The following is a 13,344-nucleotide window of genomic DNA, read 5'->3' as shown; positions in this document are numbered from 1 at the left end:
AAGCATCTTCTCATATCACAATGGCATAAAACTAGAAATCAATTGCAACAAGAACATGCAAAGACATTTGAAAACATGGAAGTTAAATAGCATGTTATTGAACAATGAATGGGTTACCATGGAGATCAAGAAAGAAATTAAAAACTTCCCGGAAACCAGTGAAAATGAACACACAACAACACAAAATCTATGGGATTCAGCAAAAGCAGTTCTGAGAGGGAAGTTCATAGCACTACAGGCCTACCTCAAGAAGCAAGAAAAATTTCTAATAGACTATCTAATCTCACAACTGAAAGAACTAGAAAGCAAACAAAAATAAAACCCCAGAGCAAGTAGAAGGAAGGAAATAGTAAAGGTCAGAGCAGAAATAAATGACATGGAGACCAAAACAATTCAAAGGATCAATGAAACAAAGAGCTGGTTCTTTGAAAAGATAAACAAGATTGATAGACCCTTAGCTAGACTCACCAAGAAACAAAGAGAGAGAACCCAAATATACAAAATCAGAAATGAAACAGGAGAAATAATAACTGATACTACAGAAATACAAAGGATTGTTAACAAATATTATGAACAATTATGTGGCAACTAATTCAACAATCTATGCAAAATGAACAAATTTCTAGAAACACATAGTCTCCCCAAACTGGACTGGGAAGAGATGGAAAACTTTAACAGACCGATAACAACAAAGGAAATTGAAGATTTAATCAAGACTCTCCCAGCACACTAAAGCCCAGGCCTGATGTCTTCATGGGGGAGTTTTACCAAACATTCAAAGAAAAACTAATACCCATTCTTCTCAAACTATTTCAAAAAATTCAAGAATAAGGAAGAATTCCAAACTCGTTTAATGAGGCCAGCATAATTCTAATTCCAAAACCAGAAAAAGACACTACAAAGGAATAAAACCACAGACAAATATCCCTGATGAATATAGAAGCCAAAATCCTGAATAAAATACTAGCAAATGGGAATCAGCAATACATCAAAAAAGTTATTCACCATGACCAAGTGGAATTCATCCCAGGGATGCAAGGCTGGTACAATATTCGCAAATCAATAAATATGATACACCACATAAACAGAATGAAAGATAAAAATCATACGATCATATCAATAGATGCTAAAAAAGCATTCGACAAAATCCAGTACCCATTTATGATAAAAAATGCTCAACAATCTGGGAACAGAGGGATCATATCTTGACATAATGAAGGTCATATCTGAAAGGCCTACAGCCAACATCATACTCAATGGGCAGAAACTAAAAGCATTTCTCTTAAGAACAGGAACAAGACAGGGATGCCCACTTTTGCCACTCTTATATAACATAGTACTGGAAGTCTTAGCCACAGCAATCAGACAGAAAGAAAAAATAAAAGGGATCCAAACTGGAAAGGAGGAAGTGAAACTGTTATTATTCGCAGATGACATGACATTATACATAGAAAACCCTAAAGACTCCACCAAAAATCTACTAGACTTAATAAATGAATTTGGCAAAGTAGCAGGATACAACATTAACATCAAGAAATTGACAGCATTCTTATACACCAATGATGAACTCACAGAAAGAGAAACTAAAAAAAAAAAAAAAAATCCCATTTACAATTGCAGCAAAAAAAAATTAAGATACCTGGAGTAAACTTAACTAAAGAAGTAAAGGACCTATTTGCAGAAAGCTACAGGACATTGAAAAAAGAAATAGAGGAAGATATAAAAACATGAAAGCACATACCTTGTTCATGGATTGGAAGAATTAACATAATTAAAATTATGTAGTCCATACTACCCAAAGCAATCTATAGATTTAATGCAATCCCCATCAAAATACCAATGACATACTTCACAGAACTAGAACAAATATTTCAAAAGTTTGTATGGAACCAAAAAAGACTTCGAATAGCCACAGCAATCTTGAAGAAGAAGAACAAAGTTGGAGGGATCACAATACCAGATTTCAGGTTATACTACAAAGCTACTGTAATCAAAACAGCCTGGTACTGGCACAAGAACCGGCACATAGATCAATGGAGTAGAACAGAGAACCCAGAAATGAACCCCAAACACTATGCTCAATTAATATTTGACAAAGGTGGAAAGAGCATACAGTGGAGTAAAGACAGCCTCTTTAATAAATAATGTTGGGAAAATTGGACAGCTACATGCAAAAAAAAAAATGAAACTAGACCATCAACTACACCCTACACAAGAATAAACTCAAAATGGATAAAAGACTTGAAGGTGATTCATGAATCCATAAAAATCCTAGAAAAAACTGTAGGCAACAAAATTTCAGACATCATACACAGCAGAATTTTCTCTGGTACATCACCTAAGGCAACAGAAACAAAGGAGAAAATGAACACATGAAACTACATCAAACTCAGAAGCTTCTGCACAGCAAAAGAAACAACCACCATAATGGAAAACCAACCCACTGTATGTGAGAGCATCATTGCCAATGATACATCAGATAAGGGGTTAATTTCCAACATATATAGAGTACTCATAGAACTCAAGAAAATGAAGACAACAAACCCAATTAAAAAATGGGCAGAGGAGCTGAATAGACACCTCTCCAAACAGGACATACGAATGGCTAAGAGACATATGAAGAAATGCTCAACATCACTAATCGGCAGAGAGATGCAAATTAAAACAATAATGAGGTATCACCTCACACCTGTCAGAATGGTCGCCATCAACAAATCATCAAACAACAAGTGTTGGCGAGGGTGTGGAGAAAAGGGGACTCTAGTGCACTGCTGGTGGGAATGCAGACTGGTGCAGCCACTATGGAAAACAATATGGTGTTCCTTCAAAAAATTAAAAATTGAACTGCCATGTGACCCAGTGATCCCACTTGTAGGAATATACCCTATGAAGCCTGAGAGAATATATGTACCCCCATGTTCATAGCAGCACTATTTACAATAGCCAAGATCTGGAAACAGCCCAAGTGCCCATCAGTAGACGAATGGATCAAAAAGCAGTGGTGCATATACACAATGGAGTCCTATGCAGCTATAAGAAATAAAGATCTCTTATCTTTTGAGACGACATGGAGGGACCTGGAGAGTATTTTCCTAAGCAAAACAAGCCAAACAGAGAAAGACAAATATCATATGATCTCACTTATTCGTGGAATATAATAAACATAACAGTCTGAAAAACAGGGTAGACCCAGAGATGTGGAAGTAGGGTACAGACTGACAATCCCCAGAAGAGGGGTTTAGAGGGGGAGATAAACCACAGAACTTATTTGCATGTGTGCATGACCAATGGGCATGGATAACAAAACTGGGGACAGGGCGGGGAGGGAGGGGAAGGAGGCTGTCAAAGGGGGAAAAAGGAGAAACATCTGTAACAAAAATGAATTAATAAAAAATAAATAAAAATTAAAAAGTACCACCCCAGTCAGGACACATGCCCAGGTTGTGGGCCCGACCCCAGTGGGGGGCGTGCAGGAGGCAGCCAATGGATATTCTCTCTCGTGGATGTTTCTATCTCTCTCTCCCTCTTCCTTCCTCTCTCTCTGAAATCAATAAAGAAAAACTAGGGAGAGGTTTGTGTTGAAAATGGCTCATAAAAAGTAGATTATCCAAGAGCCCACACTTATTTTTATTAAAGTTTTATTGAAGCATAATTTACATACCATAAAAGTCGCCACTGTAAGGACAATGATTCAACGATATATTCACAGTTCTATGCAGGTCTGCACAGCAGCTGCCACCGCCCAGTTCCCGGCATTTCCTTTCCCTGGAAAAATCCTCGGACTGTCTGCAGCCGACCCCCCACGTGCAGCCTCAGCGGCCACCCACCTTGCACCTGCAGAGCCGCAGTTCCCCGGCGTTTTCTGTACAGGAGGCCCTGGAACCGGCCCCCGTGCTTCCGGCTCCTTTCCCCCAGAGCAGCGTTTCCGAGGTCCGTTCTCGTGGGAGCGGGACGGTACTTTGTTCCTCTCGGGGGTCAGGTAGGATCTCATCCTGTGGACACAGGATGCTCTGTTCGCCCGTCTCCGGCGCGGGACAGGTGGGTTTGGTTCGGAGCTTGTATGAATATGTTGCTACTGTGACAGCAAAGGCCTTACGTGCACGACAGGTGTTTCCACCGGCTTCGCAGACGCCAGGACTGGGACCCCAGGTAAAGGCCCACTGCGGGGGTTCAGACGTTGCCACGCTGTCTCCAGAGTGGCGGAGCCTGTCGTTTCCCGCAGGTGTGCTGTGCTCTCGGCCCCTCCGCACCCACCGACACCCGCACCGTCTGCGCACCTGCTTGCCGTCCTCGGAGGTTCGTCTGGCTGTCGCCCTGATGTCCGATTCCCATCCCAAGGCAAGGTGTCAACGCTGTCCGTCAGACCTGTCTGCTCAAGTCCTTGTCCCATTTTTAATGGGAGATGTTTTTGTGCCTTTATTATAGAATCGCTTGAGGTCGACAATTCTAGATATGAATGTTTTTGTCAGATAACTAGGTTTATTTTTAACAACTCATTGCTTCAAATCGAGGCAAAGTAACGTTATTCTCCTGACTGCGGAGAGCTGCAGGGCCCTGTGGGTGACACTGTCCTGACCCCTGAGGATGAGGTGCCCTGTGGGTGACACCGTCCTGACCCCTGAGGCTGAGGTGCCCTGTGGGTGACACCGTCCTGACCCCTGAGGCTGAGGTGCCCTGTGGGTGACACCGTCCTGACCGCTGAGGGCTGAGGTGCCCTGTGGGTGACACTGTCCTGACCCCTGAGGGCTGCAGGGCCCTGTGGGTGACACCGCCCTGACCCCTGAGGGCTGCAGAGCCCTGTGGGTGACACCGTCCTGACCCCTGAGGGCTGAGGTGCCCTGTGGGTGACACTGTCCTGACCCCTGACACCTGCAGTGCCCTGTGGGTGACACTGTCCTGACCCCTGAGGGCTGCAGGGCCCTGTGGGTGACACTGTCCTGACCCCTGAGGGCTGCAGGGCCCTGTGGGTGACACCGTCCTGACCCCTGAGGCTGAGGTGCCCTGTGGGTGACACTGTCCTGACCCCTGACACATGCAGGGCCCTGTGGGTGACACCGTCCTGACCCCTGAGGCTGAGGTGCCCTGTGTGTGACACCGTCCTGACCCCTGAGGGCCGCAGTGCCCTGTGGGTGACACCGTCCTGACCCCTGAGGGCCGCAGTGCCCTGTGGGAGGCCGCCCTGGGGTCAGGGGCCGAGACTCCTCGCCCTCCCGCTCTGGGCAACCGCAGACACCCCGGCGGGCTCCCGCTGTCCTCCTCTGCTGCTGAGAGTGGACTGGGAACACAAACGTCACATGAGAAAGGGTCGGTGCATGGAGGCCTCCAGCTCACTGTAGGGAGAAGTGCACCCCTCTGGGGGGACACAAGTAGAGAATGTCGTCCCGTAAGAGGTGCCGCTCAGCGCTCCTGGCCGCGTCCCGCGGAGCAGGGGGAGTGGTGGTCGGTGGACCGGGCCCTGAGCAGTGCGGGTCCTGGACCTCGAGCCAGGGACACGGGCACCCAGGCTGACACGCAGTGTTCACACTGCCTTTGTGTTGGGTCAGCGGGTAACCCCTCAGGGGAGATCTGAGCGAATTTCCTTGGAGAATATTGTCCTGCACCCACCACAGACACGGAGCGCATCGCGGCGAGTAAAGCGTGCGTCCCGGAGCACGGCCGGCTGCCCGCCTCCTGAGTGGGGTGATAACGCGACTCGGAGCCCTTCCGCGGGACTGTGGAAGTCGGTCGTGAACGGCTACGCTGTGATGACATATAAGCAGAACCCGAGGATCCGTTCCCACGCACCCACTGCGCTGCAACCGGTGCTGTGAACTGGCCTTCTTGTGCCATCAGCGAGACGGGAGCCTGGCCCTGGGGTCCAGCGGGAACCCGGGAGACCCTGGCGGGCGAACCGGCTGTCTCCGGCCGCCTGCCGACCACCATGCATCCTGAGCGACGCGTCGGCACAGTGCAGCGTCCCATGGGTTTGCGTTCAGGTGACAGCAAATGAAAGTTGGATGCTCCAGATCCGGGGAAATACCCGAGGCCGCGCAAGCCCTTTCGTATAGCGCCCTTCACGAGGAGGGTGTCTTCGCGGCCCTTCCGGTCCCACTCAGCGTAGCTGATGAGGGCTCGCACTACGTGAAATAAGCATACAAGGAGGGAGGTGAGCGCAGGCCTTGGAGAGGCCGAGGAAGGCTGGCAGTGAACCTCAGCAGCTAGACTAGCATCCTCCAGGGCGTGGAAGGTTTGCTCTGCGTGTCTCCACGCTGACATCCTCCAGCAAGTGCCACAAGCGTCCCCGCCCGCTCTGCCTCACTGTCCCTCAGGAGGATCTGAACCTCATGGATAAAACGTTCCAACCAGGGAGCCTTGGGCAACCCACGGGGGTTTCTATTGATCACGAACAAATGCAAAAACAGGGGGTGATGTTTGTGGGGATATCGGCTGTCCAGTCTGGACTTGAAACAGAGTTCAGCGCAGCCGCTGTGGCTCAGTGGACTGAGGGTCATCCATGGACTAAGAGGCTCCTTTCGATTCCCGGTCAGGGCACATGCCCGGGTTGTGGGCTCGATCCCCAGGGGGGGGGGGGTGTGCAGGAGGCAGCCAGTTGATGTTTCTCCCTCACTGATGTTTCTCTCTCTTCTCCCTTCCTTTCTCTCTAAAAAAATCAATGAAAACATATTTTTAAAAAACCACAGAGGCCAGTGAACGCCCCTCGGGCCCTCCCCTCCCCTTTGCACAGGGACATGAGCGGGAGCTGCGGCGGTTCCGGACAAGCCGAACGGTGAGCCCGCGCTAGGAGGGGATGCGGCGGAGAGCGAGAACCGGAACCGGAAATAAGGTCAAGGAAAGAGGGAGTTAGCAGTGGACAGTGGAACCGGGGTTGGCGGGTGGACGTCGGTCCAGGCCCCAGAGAACTGAGACTTCAGCCTCGGGCCGAGTCAAGCACAGGGGGACGGTCACTGTGATTTGTTTCTGAATCGCAGCCGTTTTCCCTACACTTCTTCCCGGGGACCCAGCGACCTAGATGATTTCTAGGGTTTCCACGGGGAGTGTGCAGTCACGGCATTTAGATCCCAGCGTGCAGGGCATGTCGCAGAAACAAAACATCGATAGGGAACCTGCATTTGAATCATAGAGAATGGATGCGTTTATGGGATGAATCAACGCTGCGCCAGAGCAGGTGATTCGCAGAGACGGGGGGACCGGGGGCATGGAAACAGCCTGCCTGTCATTCGAGGTCCAGTTTCGAGCCCTTCCCCAGGTCCTGACCACAGCAATCACCCTCCTGCTCACGCGGACGGTCCCCGTGCTGGGGCCATCATTCCCGTCCTGCTGCTGTACCTACTCCGCGTTTATGACACGTCTGACGGAGCTGTTTTCCTCCTCGGCCCCAGGCAGACACACGGCCCGTGGGCAGGACTGAGGATCCAGGCAGGGAGAGCCCAGAGTTCAGCACCTGGCTCCTGGGGGGTCTGGGAATGACCCGGCCACTGAATCCTGCCCCTCGCTCTGGGAGGGGGGCTAACAGCTCCGAGTCCATGGCTGCCCCTGTGGGCGGAGAGAAATGCAACTTGAACTTCGTGAAACAAGACTGAGGCGGGTGGAGGGGAGCGCTCTCGGGGACCCGCCACTGGGTCCTGTCACAGACCAGGACAGAACCCGGGAGCCCCGGCGTCCCCGGGATCTCTGAGCACCTGATCTCCGCATTTCGAAGAAAATGTCAGCTTTATTGGTTTAGTCCTTGCTCGTGCCCAGGGGAGGGCTCTCAAAGAGGAAGGAATCCATCTTTCAGGTCCTAGCAGAGAGAATCCGAGAACGGTGTCGGCCACCTCCCCCGTCACGAGCCCGCCTAGTCCCCCTCAGGGTGGCACAGGACAGAGAAGGGTCTCCGGCAGACAGACCGACAGACCGGGGGGACTCTGCAGAGTTCTCACCCCAACCGGCAGTAACGACAGTGGGTCCTCTCCGACGTTCTGTCCATGACGGCCGGCAGCTCCGGGTAAAGAACGTCTTTCTGTCCCTCCTGCGGCAGCTGGTGGCATGTTACCCACTGTCTGCCGCCTGGAGCGAGAAACCCTCTGCATTTCACAGGGCCCGTCCTCCCCGTATCGGCGATTCGCACTCTCCTCTGAAAACGTGGTTTGCAGCCGATTTTTGTCAGACCGCAGAATGACCCTGTCCACGGATCTCCATGTCCACTACCACAGCAGTAGACGAACTCACTGCCTCCCTCGACGGACCCCTGAGAATGCCCCAAATTCTCTGCGTCCACCCAGCCGGAGTGGCGCTCTCCCCACGGTGTGCGTGGTGATGTTCAGGGCGAATCTGCCCCGTCTCTGTGTTTCCAAGTCTGGGGCCTCCAGACCAGAACAAGGTCTAATGGGCCAACGGCGCGTCCTGCCTCTTCCATCCAGCCCCCCGCACCCCTCACTACGAGTCTGCACCCCTGTGCCTCCCTCACCTGTGCGACCAGGGAACCATCCCTGCCCGTTCGGGCGGTGACGCCACTGCTCCCCTGAATGCCTCCCCCCGATGCTGCAGGTCCTTCCATTTCTCCAGATCTAAGGAGACGCTTCCCCATAACCACAGCCTTCCCGGGGCCCTTGGATAACAGAGCACCTGACTAGAACCTACCCTGGGAGCAGGGAGAGCCCTCGCTGGTCTCTCCCTGCTCCACCCTTGGGCCCAACCTGGAGGAGGCGCTTCACCATGACGTGCTGGCGACAGGTGAGTGTGGTGAGTCCCCACACGGACGCTGAGCTTTGAGATCAGGGCCGTCTCTGTGGGGTGCTCCCGGGGGAAGACGGGGCCTGCTGCACGGACGCCCTGCTGAGACAGGAGCTGCGGTGGGCCGGGGGCACCTGTTCAGCTCACATGGTCTGGGGGAGATGAAACCCAATCACACGTTTTTCAAGAGAGGCGGAGACACAGGTGTCAGAGCGAGGAAACTGCTCTGCGCAAGGAGGGAAGGTGAGGGAAGACCGGGGTGAGCCGGGCCCCTGAGGGCAGGAGACTGTCTGGGCAGCCTTCTCCTGAGTGTCCAGAGAGCGGACCAGCGACGGGGAACCACCCGGCCCAGAGAGCGGACCAGCGACGGGGGGCCACCTGGCCCAGAGAGCGGACGAGCGACGGGGAACCACCCGGCCCAGAGAGCAGACCAGCGACACCACCCAGCTGGCTAGCAGCCTGTGGATGGAACAGGAAGCCCCTCCTATCACTGAGCTCCACTGGTCACCCCTGGGGATGGGCTGGGAAGAAAGTGAGGCCCAGTCTGGCCTCACAGGAGCCTACAAACTGCCTCCCCCAGCACCTCTGCGGGGGGGAGCGGGGGGGGGCTGGCAGGGCCCAGGGTGCGGAGGGTCCCGTAGGTCTGGACGGAGAGAAGAACAGAGCACAGTCTGCCCCTGGCAGCTGCCCGGCACCAGAGGGGGGTTTGCAGAGCCCGCCCGTCGGTCAGCTCAGGGGTCACGAGGACTGAGACATGACCGCAGCACATGCCTGTGGCTCACTGCCTGTGCTGAGCTATTTTTATTACATCGATGTCAGCTCCTTTGAAAATTAGCAAAAAAGAATGGCCACTTAATTTAGGACTTTTCATGTCAATAACAGTATCATTAACACAACTCCCAGGAATCTCATCTGCGTGGGCGCTGCGGAGTCTTTTGTCTCCTCTGTTGGCAGCAAAGGTCACCTTGACGTGGGGTGCAGATCCCCTAGGCCGAAAGACTTGGGGTACACATCACCATCAGGCCGAAAGACTTGGGGTGCACATCACCATCAGGCCGAAAGACTTGGGGTGCAGATCCCCCTCAGGCTGAAAGACTTGGGGTGCAGACGCCCCTCAGGCTGAAAGACTTGGGGTGCATATCCCCCTCAGGCCGAAAGACTTGGGGTGCAGACGCCCCTCAGGCCGAAAGACTTGGGGTGCACATCACCATCAGGCCAAAAGACTTGGGGTGCAGACGCCCCTCAGGCCGAAAGACTGGGAAGGTGGAGGGAGGTCAGGCTTGACCAGGCTCCTGTCCTGACACATTTCCTGAGCAGGAAGTGGCCACAGGTGTTCAGAGTCCAGTGTGACCTGCCCCAGCCTCCGGGAGAGCCAGCGCCCGCCCAGGACAGCAGGCCGGGCCAGGGGCTGGAGGCCAGTCTGAGCAGCAGAGAGACGGCTGCCCCCGCCAGGGAGAAGCCCACAGGGAGGGTCCAGGCATCGGGGGAGGCAGCGGCTCCCGCAGGCAGATCCTGGCAAGGCCCCTGCCCCAGGTCTTCTGACGCCAGAAACACACGGCAAAGTCCACCTTCATGTCCTCAGTGGCTCCCCCAGCCCAGCACACAGGGAGCCTGAGCAGGACAGGCGGGCCAGGCCTTGTCCACAGGCCGCACCCTCCCTGGGCTCACCTGGGCACCCATTTCCCAGAACAGGCTCCACACAGTCGGACCCGGAGGTGCCTGTGCCTCTGGACTGTTTTGCTGTATAGAAACTCGGGGCATTTTCTACCCCTGTGAGGGCAGCGAGCAGTCTCCTCCCTCCCTCCCTCCCTCCCTCCCTCCCTCCGTCCCCCGCATCTGGTTGGAAAAGGTTGAGGCAGAGCAGGCCCTGCCACGTGCAACTCCGGGAGGCTGGCAGGAACGCGATGCAGTGTTGGGCGTGGAAGCCGAGAACCGTCCACAGGGAGGAGGATCGAGAAATCCCTGCGGAAGTTTGAGGGCGGCAGCGCCTGAAAGGGGGAGGAAACCATCACCGAGAGGACGCTGGGCTGCCAGCAGCTGCTGACCCAGGAACCCACAGGCCTCGCGGGAAGACAGTGAGCAGCCTCCCGGGACAGACCCCGGGGTGTGAAAACGCGGTCGAGTTTGAGAGGCGGTGGGGCGCGGACAGACTTGGGACTGGGCTTTGACAGCAGAAGACGGCCAGCCCTTCGTCGCAGCGTGCCTTGTGTCAGGCCTCGGGGTGGCTGGGACCCACCCTCCACAGAGCCTTCCCAGGCACGGAGCCCTGAGTGCCCCCTGTGGGGACCCCTCGCTGGGTTACAGCCGCAGTTTCCAGTCCTCCGTCATCTCAGAAAACTCGAAATACCTTGAGGACTAACGTCATGTGAAAATAGTCTGACGGCCCGGCCCGCATGGCTCAGTGCTTGAGTGTCGTCCACGGGCTGAGAGGTCTCGGTTAGATTCCTGGTCATGGCAGGATACACAGGGTGAGCGGGGACGGTGGGGTGAGTGGGGACAGTGGGGACAGCGGGGACAGCGGGGACAGTGGGGACAGTGGGGACAACTAGGACCTGGACTCAGAAGGAAACCCAGGCCCATCCCCGCCCCCTGGGGTCCTGGGCACTGTCTTAGGGCCGAGACGACTCCTTGTGTGTGGAGACGCCCACGGGCCCCTTTGCTCTGGGCTCCGTCCCACGGGAACTGTTCGTGTACCTTCTCTGAGGTCCTGCTCCACCTCCTGGGATACAGACAGGAAAACACCAGACACGTTCCGCTCTCGCTGACTGCACCTTCCAGCAGGGGAAGGCAAAATAAACCAAAGGAGAATGTATTCAGGAGTCTTTCAGGTGGAAAAAACAAACTACGGCAGAAGCAAGGCAGCGACGATGCTGCCCTTTCAACAGGGCGTCCAGGGACTGTCCCAGTGGAGGGGACACTTGGAAAGGCCTGGGACGGTGACAGGGAGCCGTGTGCCTGGCACCAGCAAAGAGCCTGCATGCAGGGCTGGAGTGGAGGGTGAGGGCTGAGTGACCAGCCTAGGAGCCCGGACCTAGTTCGAGGCCATGCAGGCCACTGAGGGACCGTGGCTGACACTCCACGCAGGGGAGAAGCCAATGAGCAACGGGGGCACGGGGACATGGTCGGTCTCAGGGTATCAGAGGCCACTCTGGCTCTCTGGCTAATGGCTAGGAGACAGGGACAGACAAGCGTCCAGTTAGGAGGCTCTCGAGGTCACTCAGACGGGGAAATGCCGGCACCAGGGTTGGCGCGGTGGACATGTTCATGGCTATTATCCGCCCACCCACTCGCTGTTCCTTAGTCCGTAGGGACACGCAGATGAAATCAACTACTTACACTCCCAGCCTGCCTTTCTGCTGTCATAACTGAGGGACCAGGTGCTGTACCCTGCAGAGCAAGGGACTAATTTAGCCAGCGACAGGTGACACTCCAGGGAGGGACAGGGGATTGGCCTCTGAAGGGGGCGCCCAGGTCTGAGCCGGCAGCAACATGAGGCGGTTTAGACACAACACCGGTGGGTGTGCCTGCTCAGCGGCGGAAGGAAGGGGTGACGCTAGGCTGAGGAGAAGACGCACACACGGCTGAAGCGGAGGCACGGACAGCTGCCGAGAGGGACCCTGAGCTGTCGGGGATCAGAGGAACGGTCAGCAGTGCTTTGCAGGAGCAGAACAGAACACGAGCGAGGCACAGGGTGACCAGGAGCAGCAGCAGGACGGAGGTGCCTTCCCCAGGAAATAACAGTCTCTGTTGTGCCTCCGGGACACGAGGGACAAGGAGCGGAGCCACCCGAAAACATCCAGTGCCAGCCACGCATTGTACAGAGAAAGCAAACGTCAGCTCTTTGAGTCGAGACCAAGCGCTATGTCGAATAAATTGGTTGTTAGACAGTCACTCACCCATAAACAACACTCATCCTGCACTTTGGGAAGAAGATGATTTGAACATTACTGTGGCATCTTGAGGGTGTAATATACAGCCGGCAGTGCGACATGGACCCCACAGTGACACAAAGGGAATATAACCACTTAGTGTTATTTTACTCCTAAATCTAAATGTTCGCAGTTTGTCTAATAAAATACAAATATATGATATGTGTATTTATTACATATTTATTATATGTAATTATATAACATGTTCTACGTTTATTGTATAAATTAAAATATATGTATTAAGAAAATCCTGGGGATTTTTCAAAAGCTCTAGTACCGTCCTGCAATACAAAATGAAAGATAAATCATTTGATATTTATATCTTGCCCGTTACCAATTATGTGGCTTAAGCCAATTACTTAAACCCCTGGGCATTATTTTCTTCATCTGAAAAACAGAGTTGTTTGGAGGACAATCGGCTACACGTGAATGCAGTTTGGAAGTGCCCTCGTCTTTACTCCTGCCCTGCACTCTGTGTGTGTGTGTGTGTGTGTGTGTGTGTGTGCTCGCGCGCACGCACATAGTTACTACAGCCAGCAATATGGCACAAAGACATGGCCATGTTCAACAGAAGCGTGGAACCGCCAGCCTTCAGATGCATACCTGGATGGCCGGGCACCGACCCACCGGCACACCTAACTGAAGATGTGCCCGGAACGATTCCAGGCTAGTTTGCCGCTGACCACGCTAGTTGTTATAATGG

The sequence above is a fragment of the Molossus molossus genome, unplaced genomic scaffold (genome assembly GCF_014108415.1).
Source record: "Molossus molossus isolate mMolMol1 unplaced genomic scaffold, mMolMol1.p scaffold_m16_p_18, whole genome shotgun sequence".
Lineage (NCBI taxonomy): Eukaryota > Metazoa > Chordata > Mammalia > Chiroptera > Molossidae > Molossus > Molossus molossus.
Note: the sequence above shows the minus strand (reverse complement) of the source record.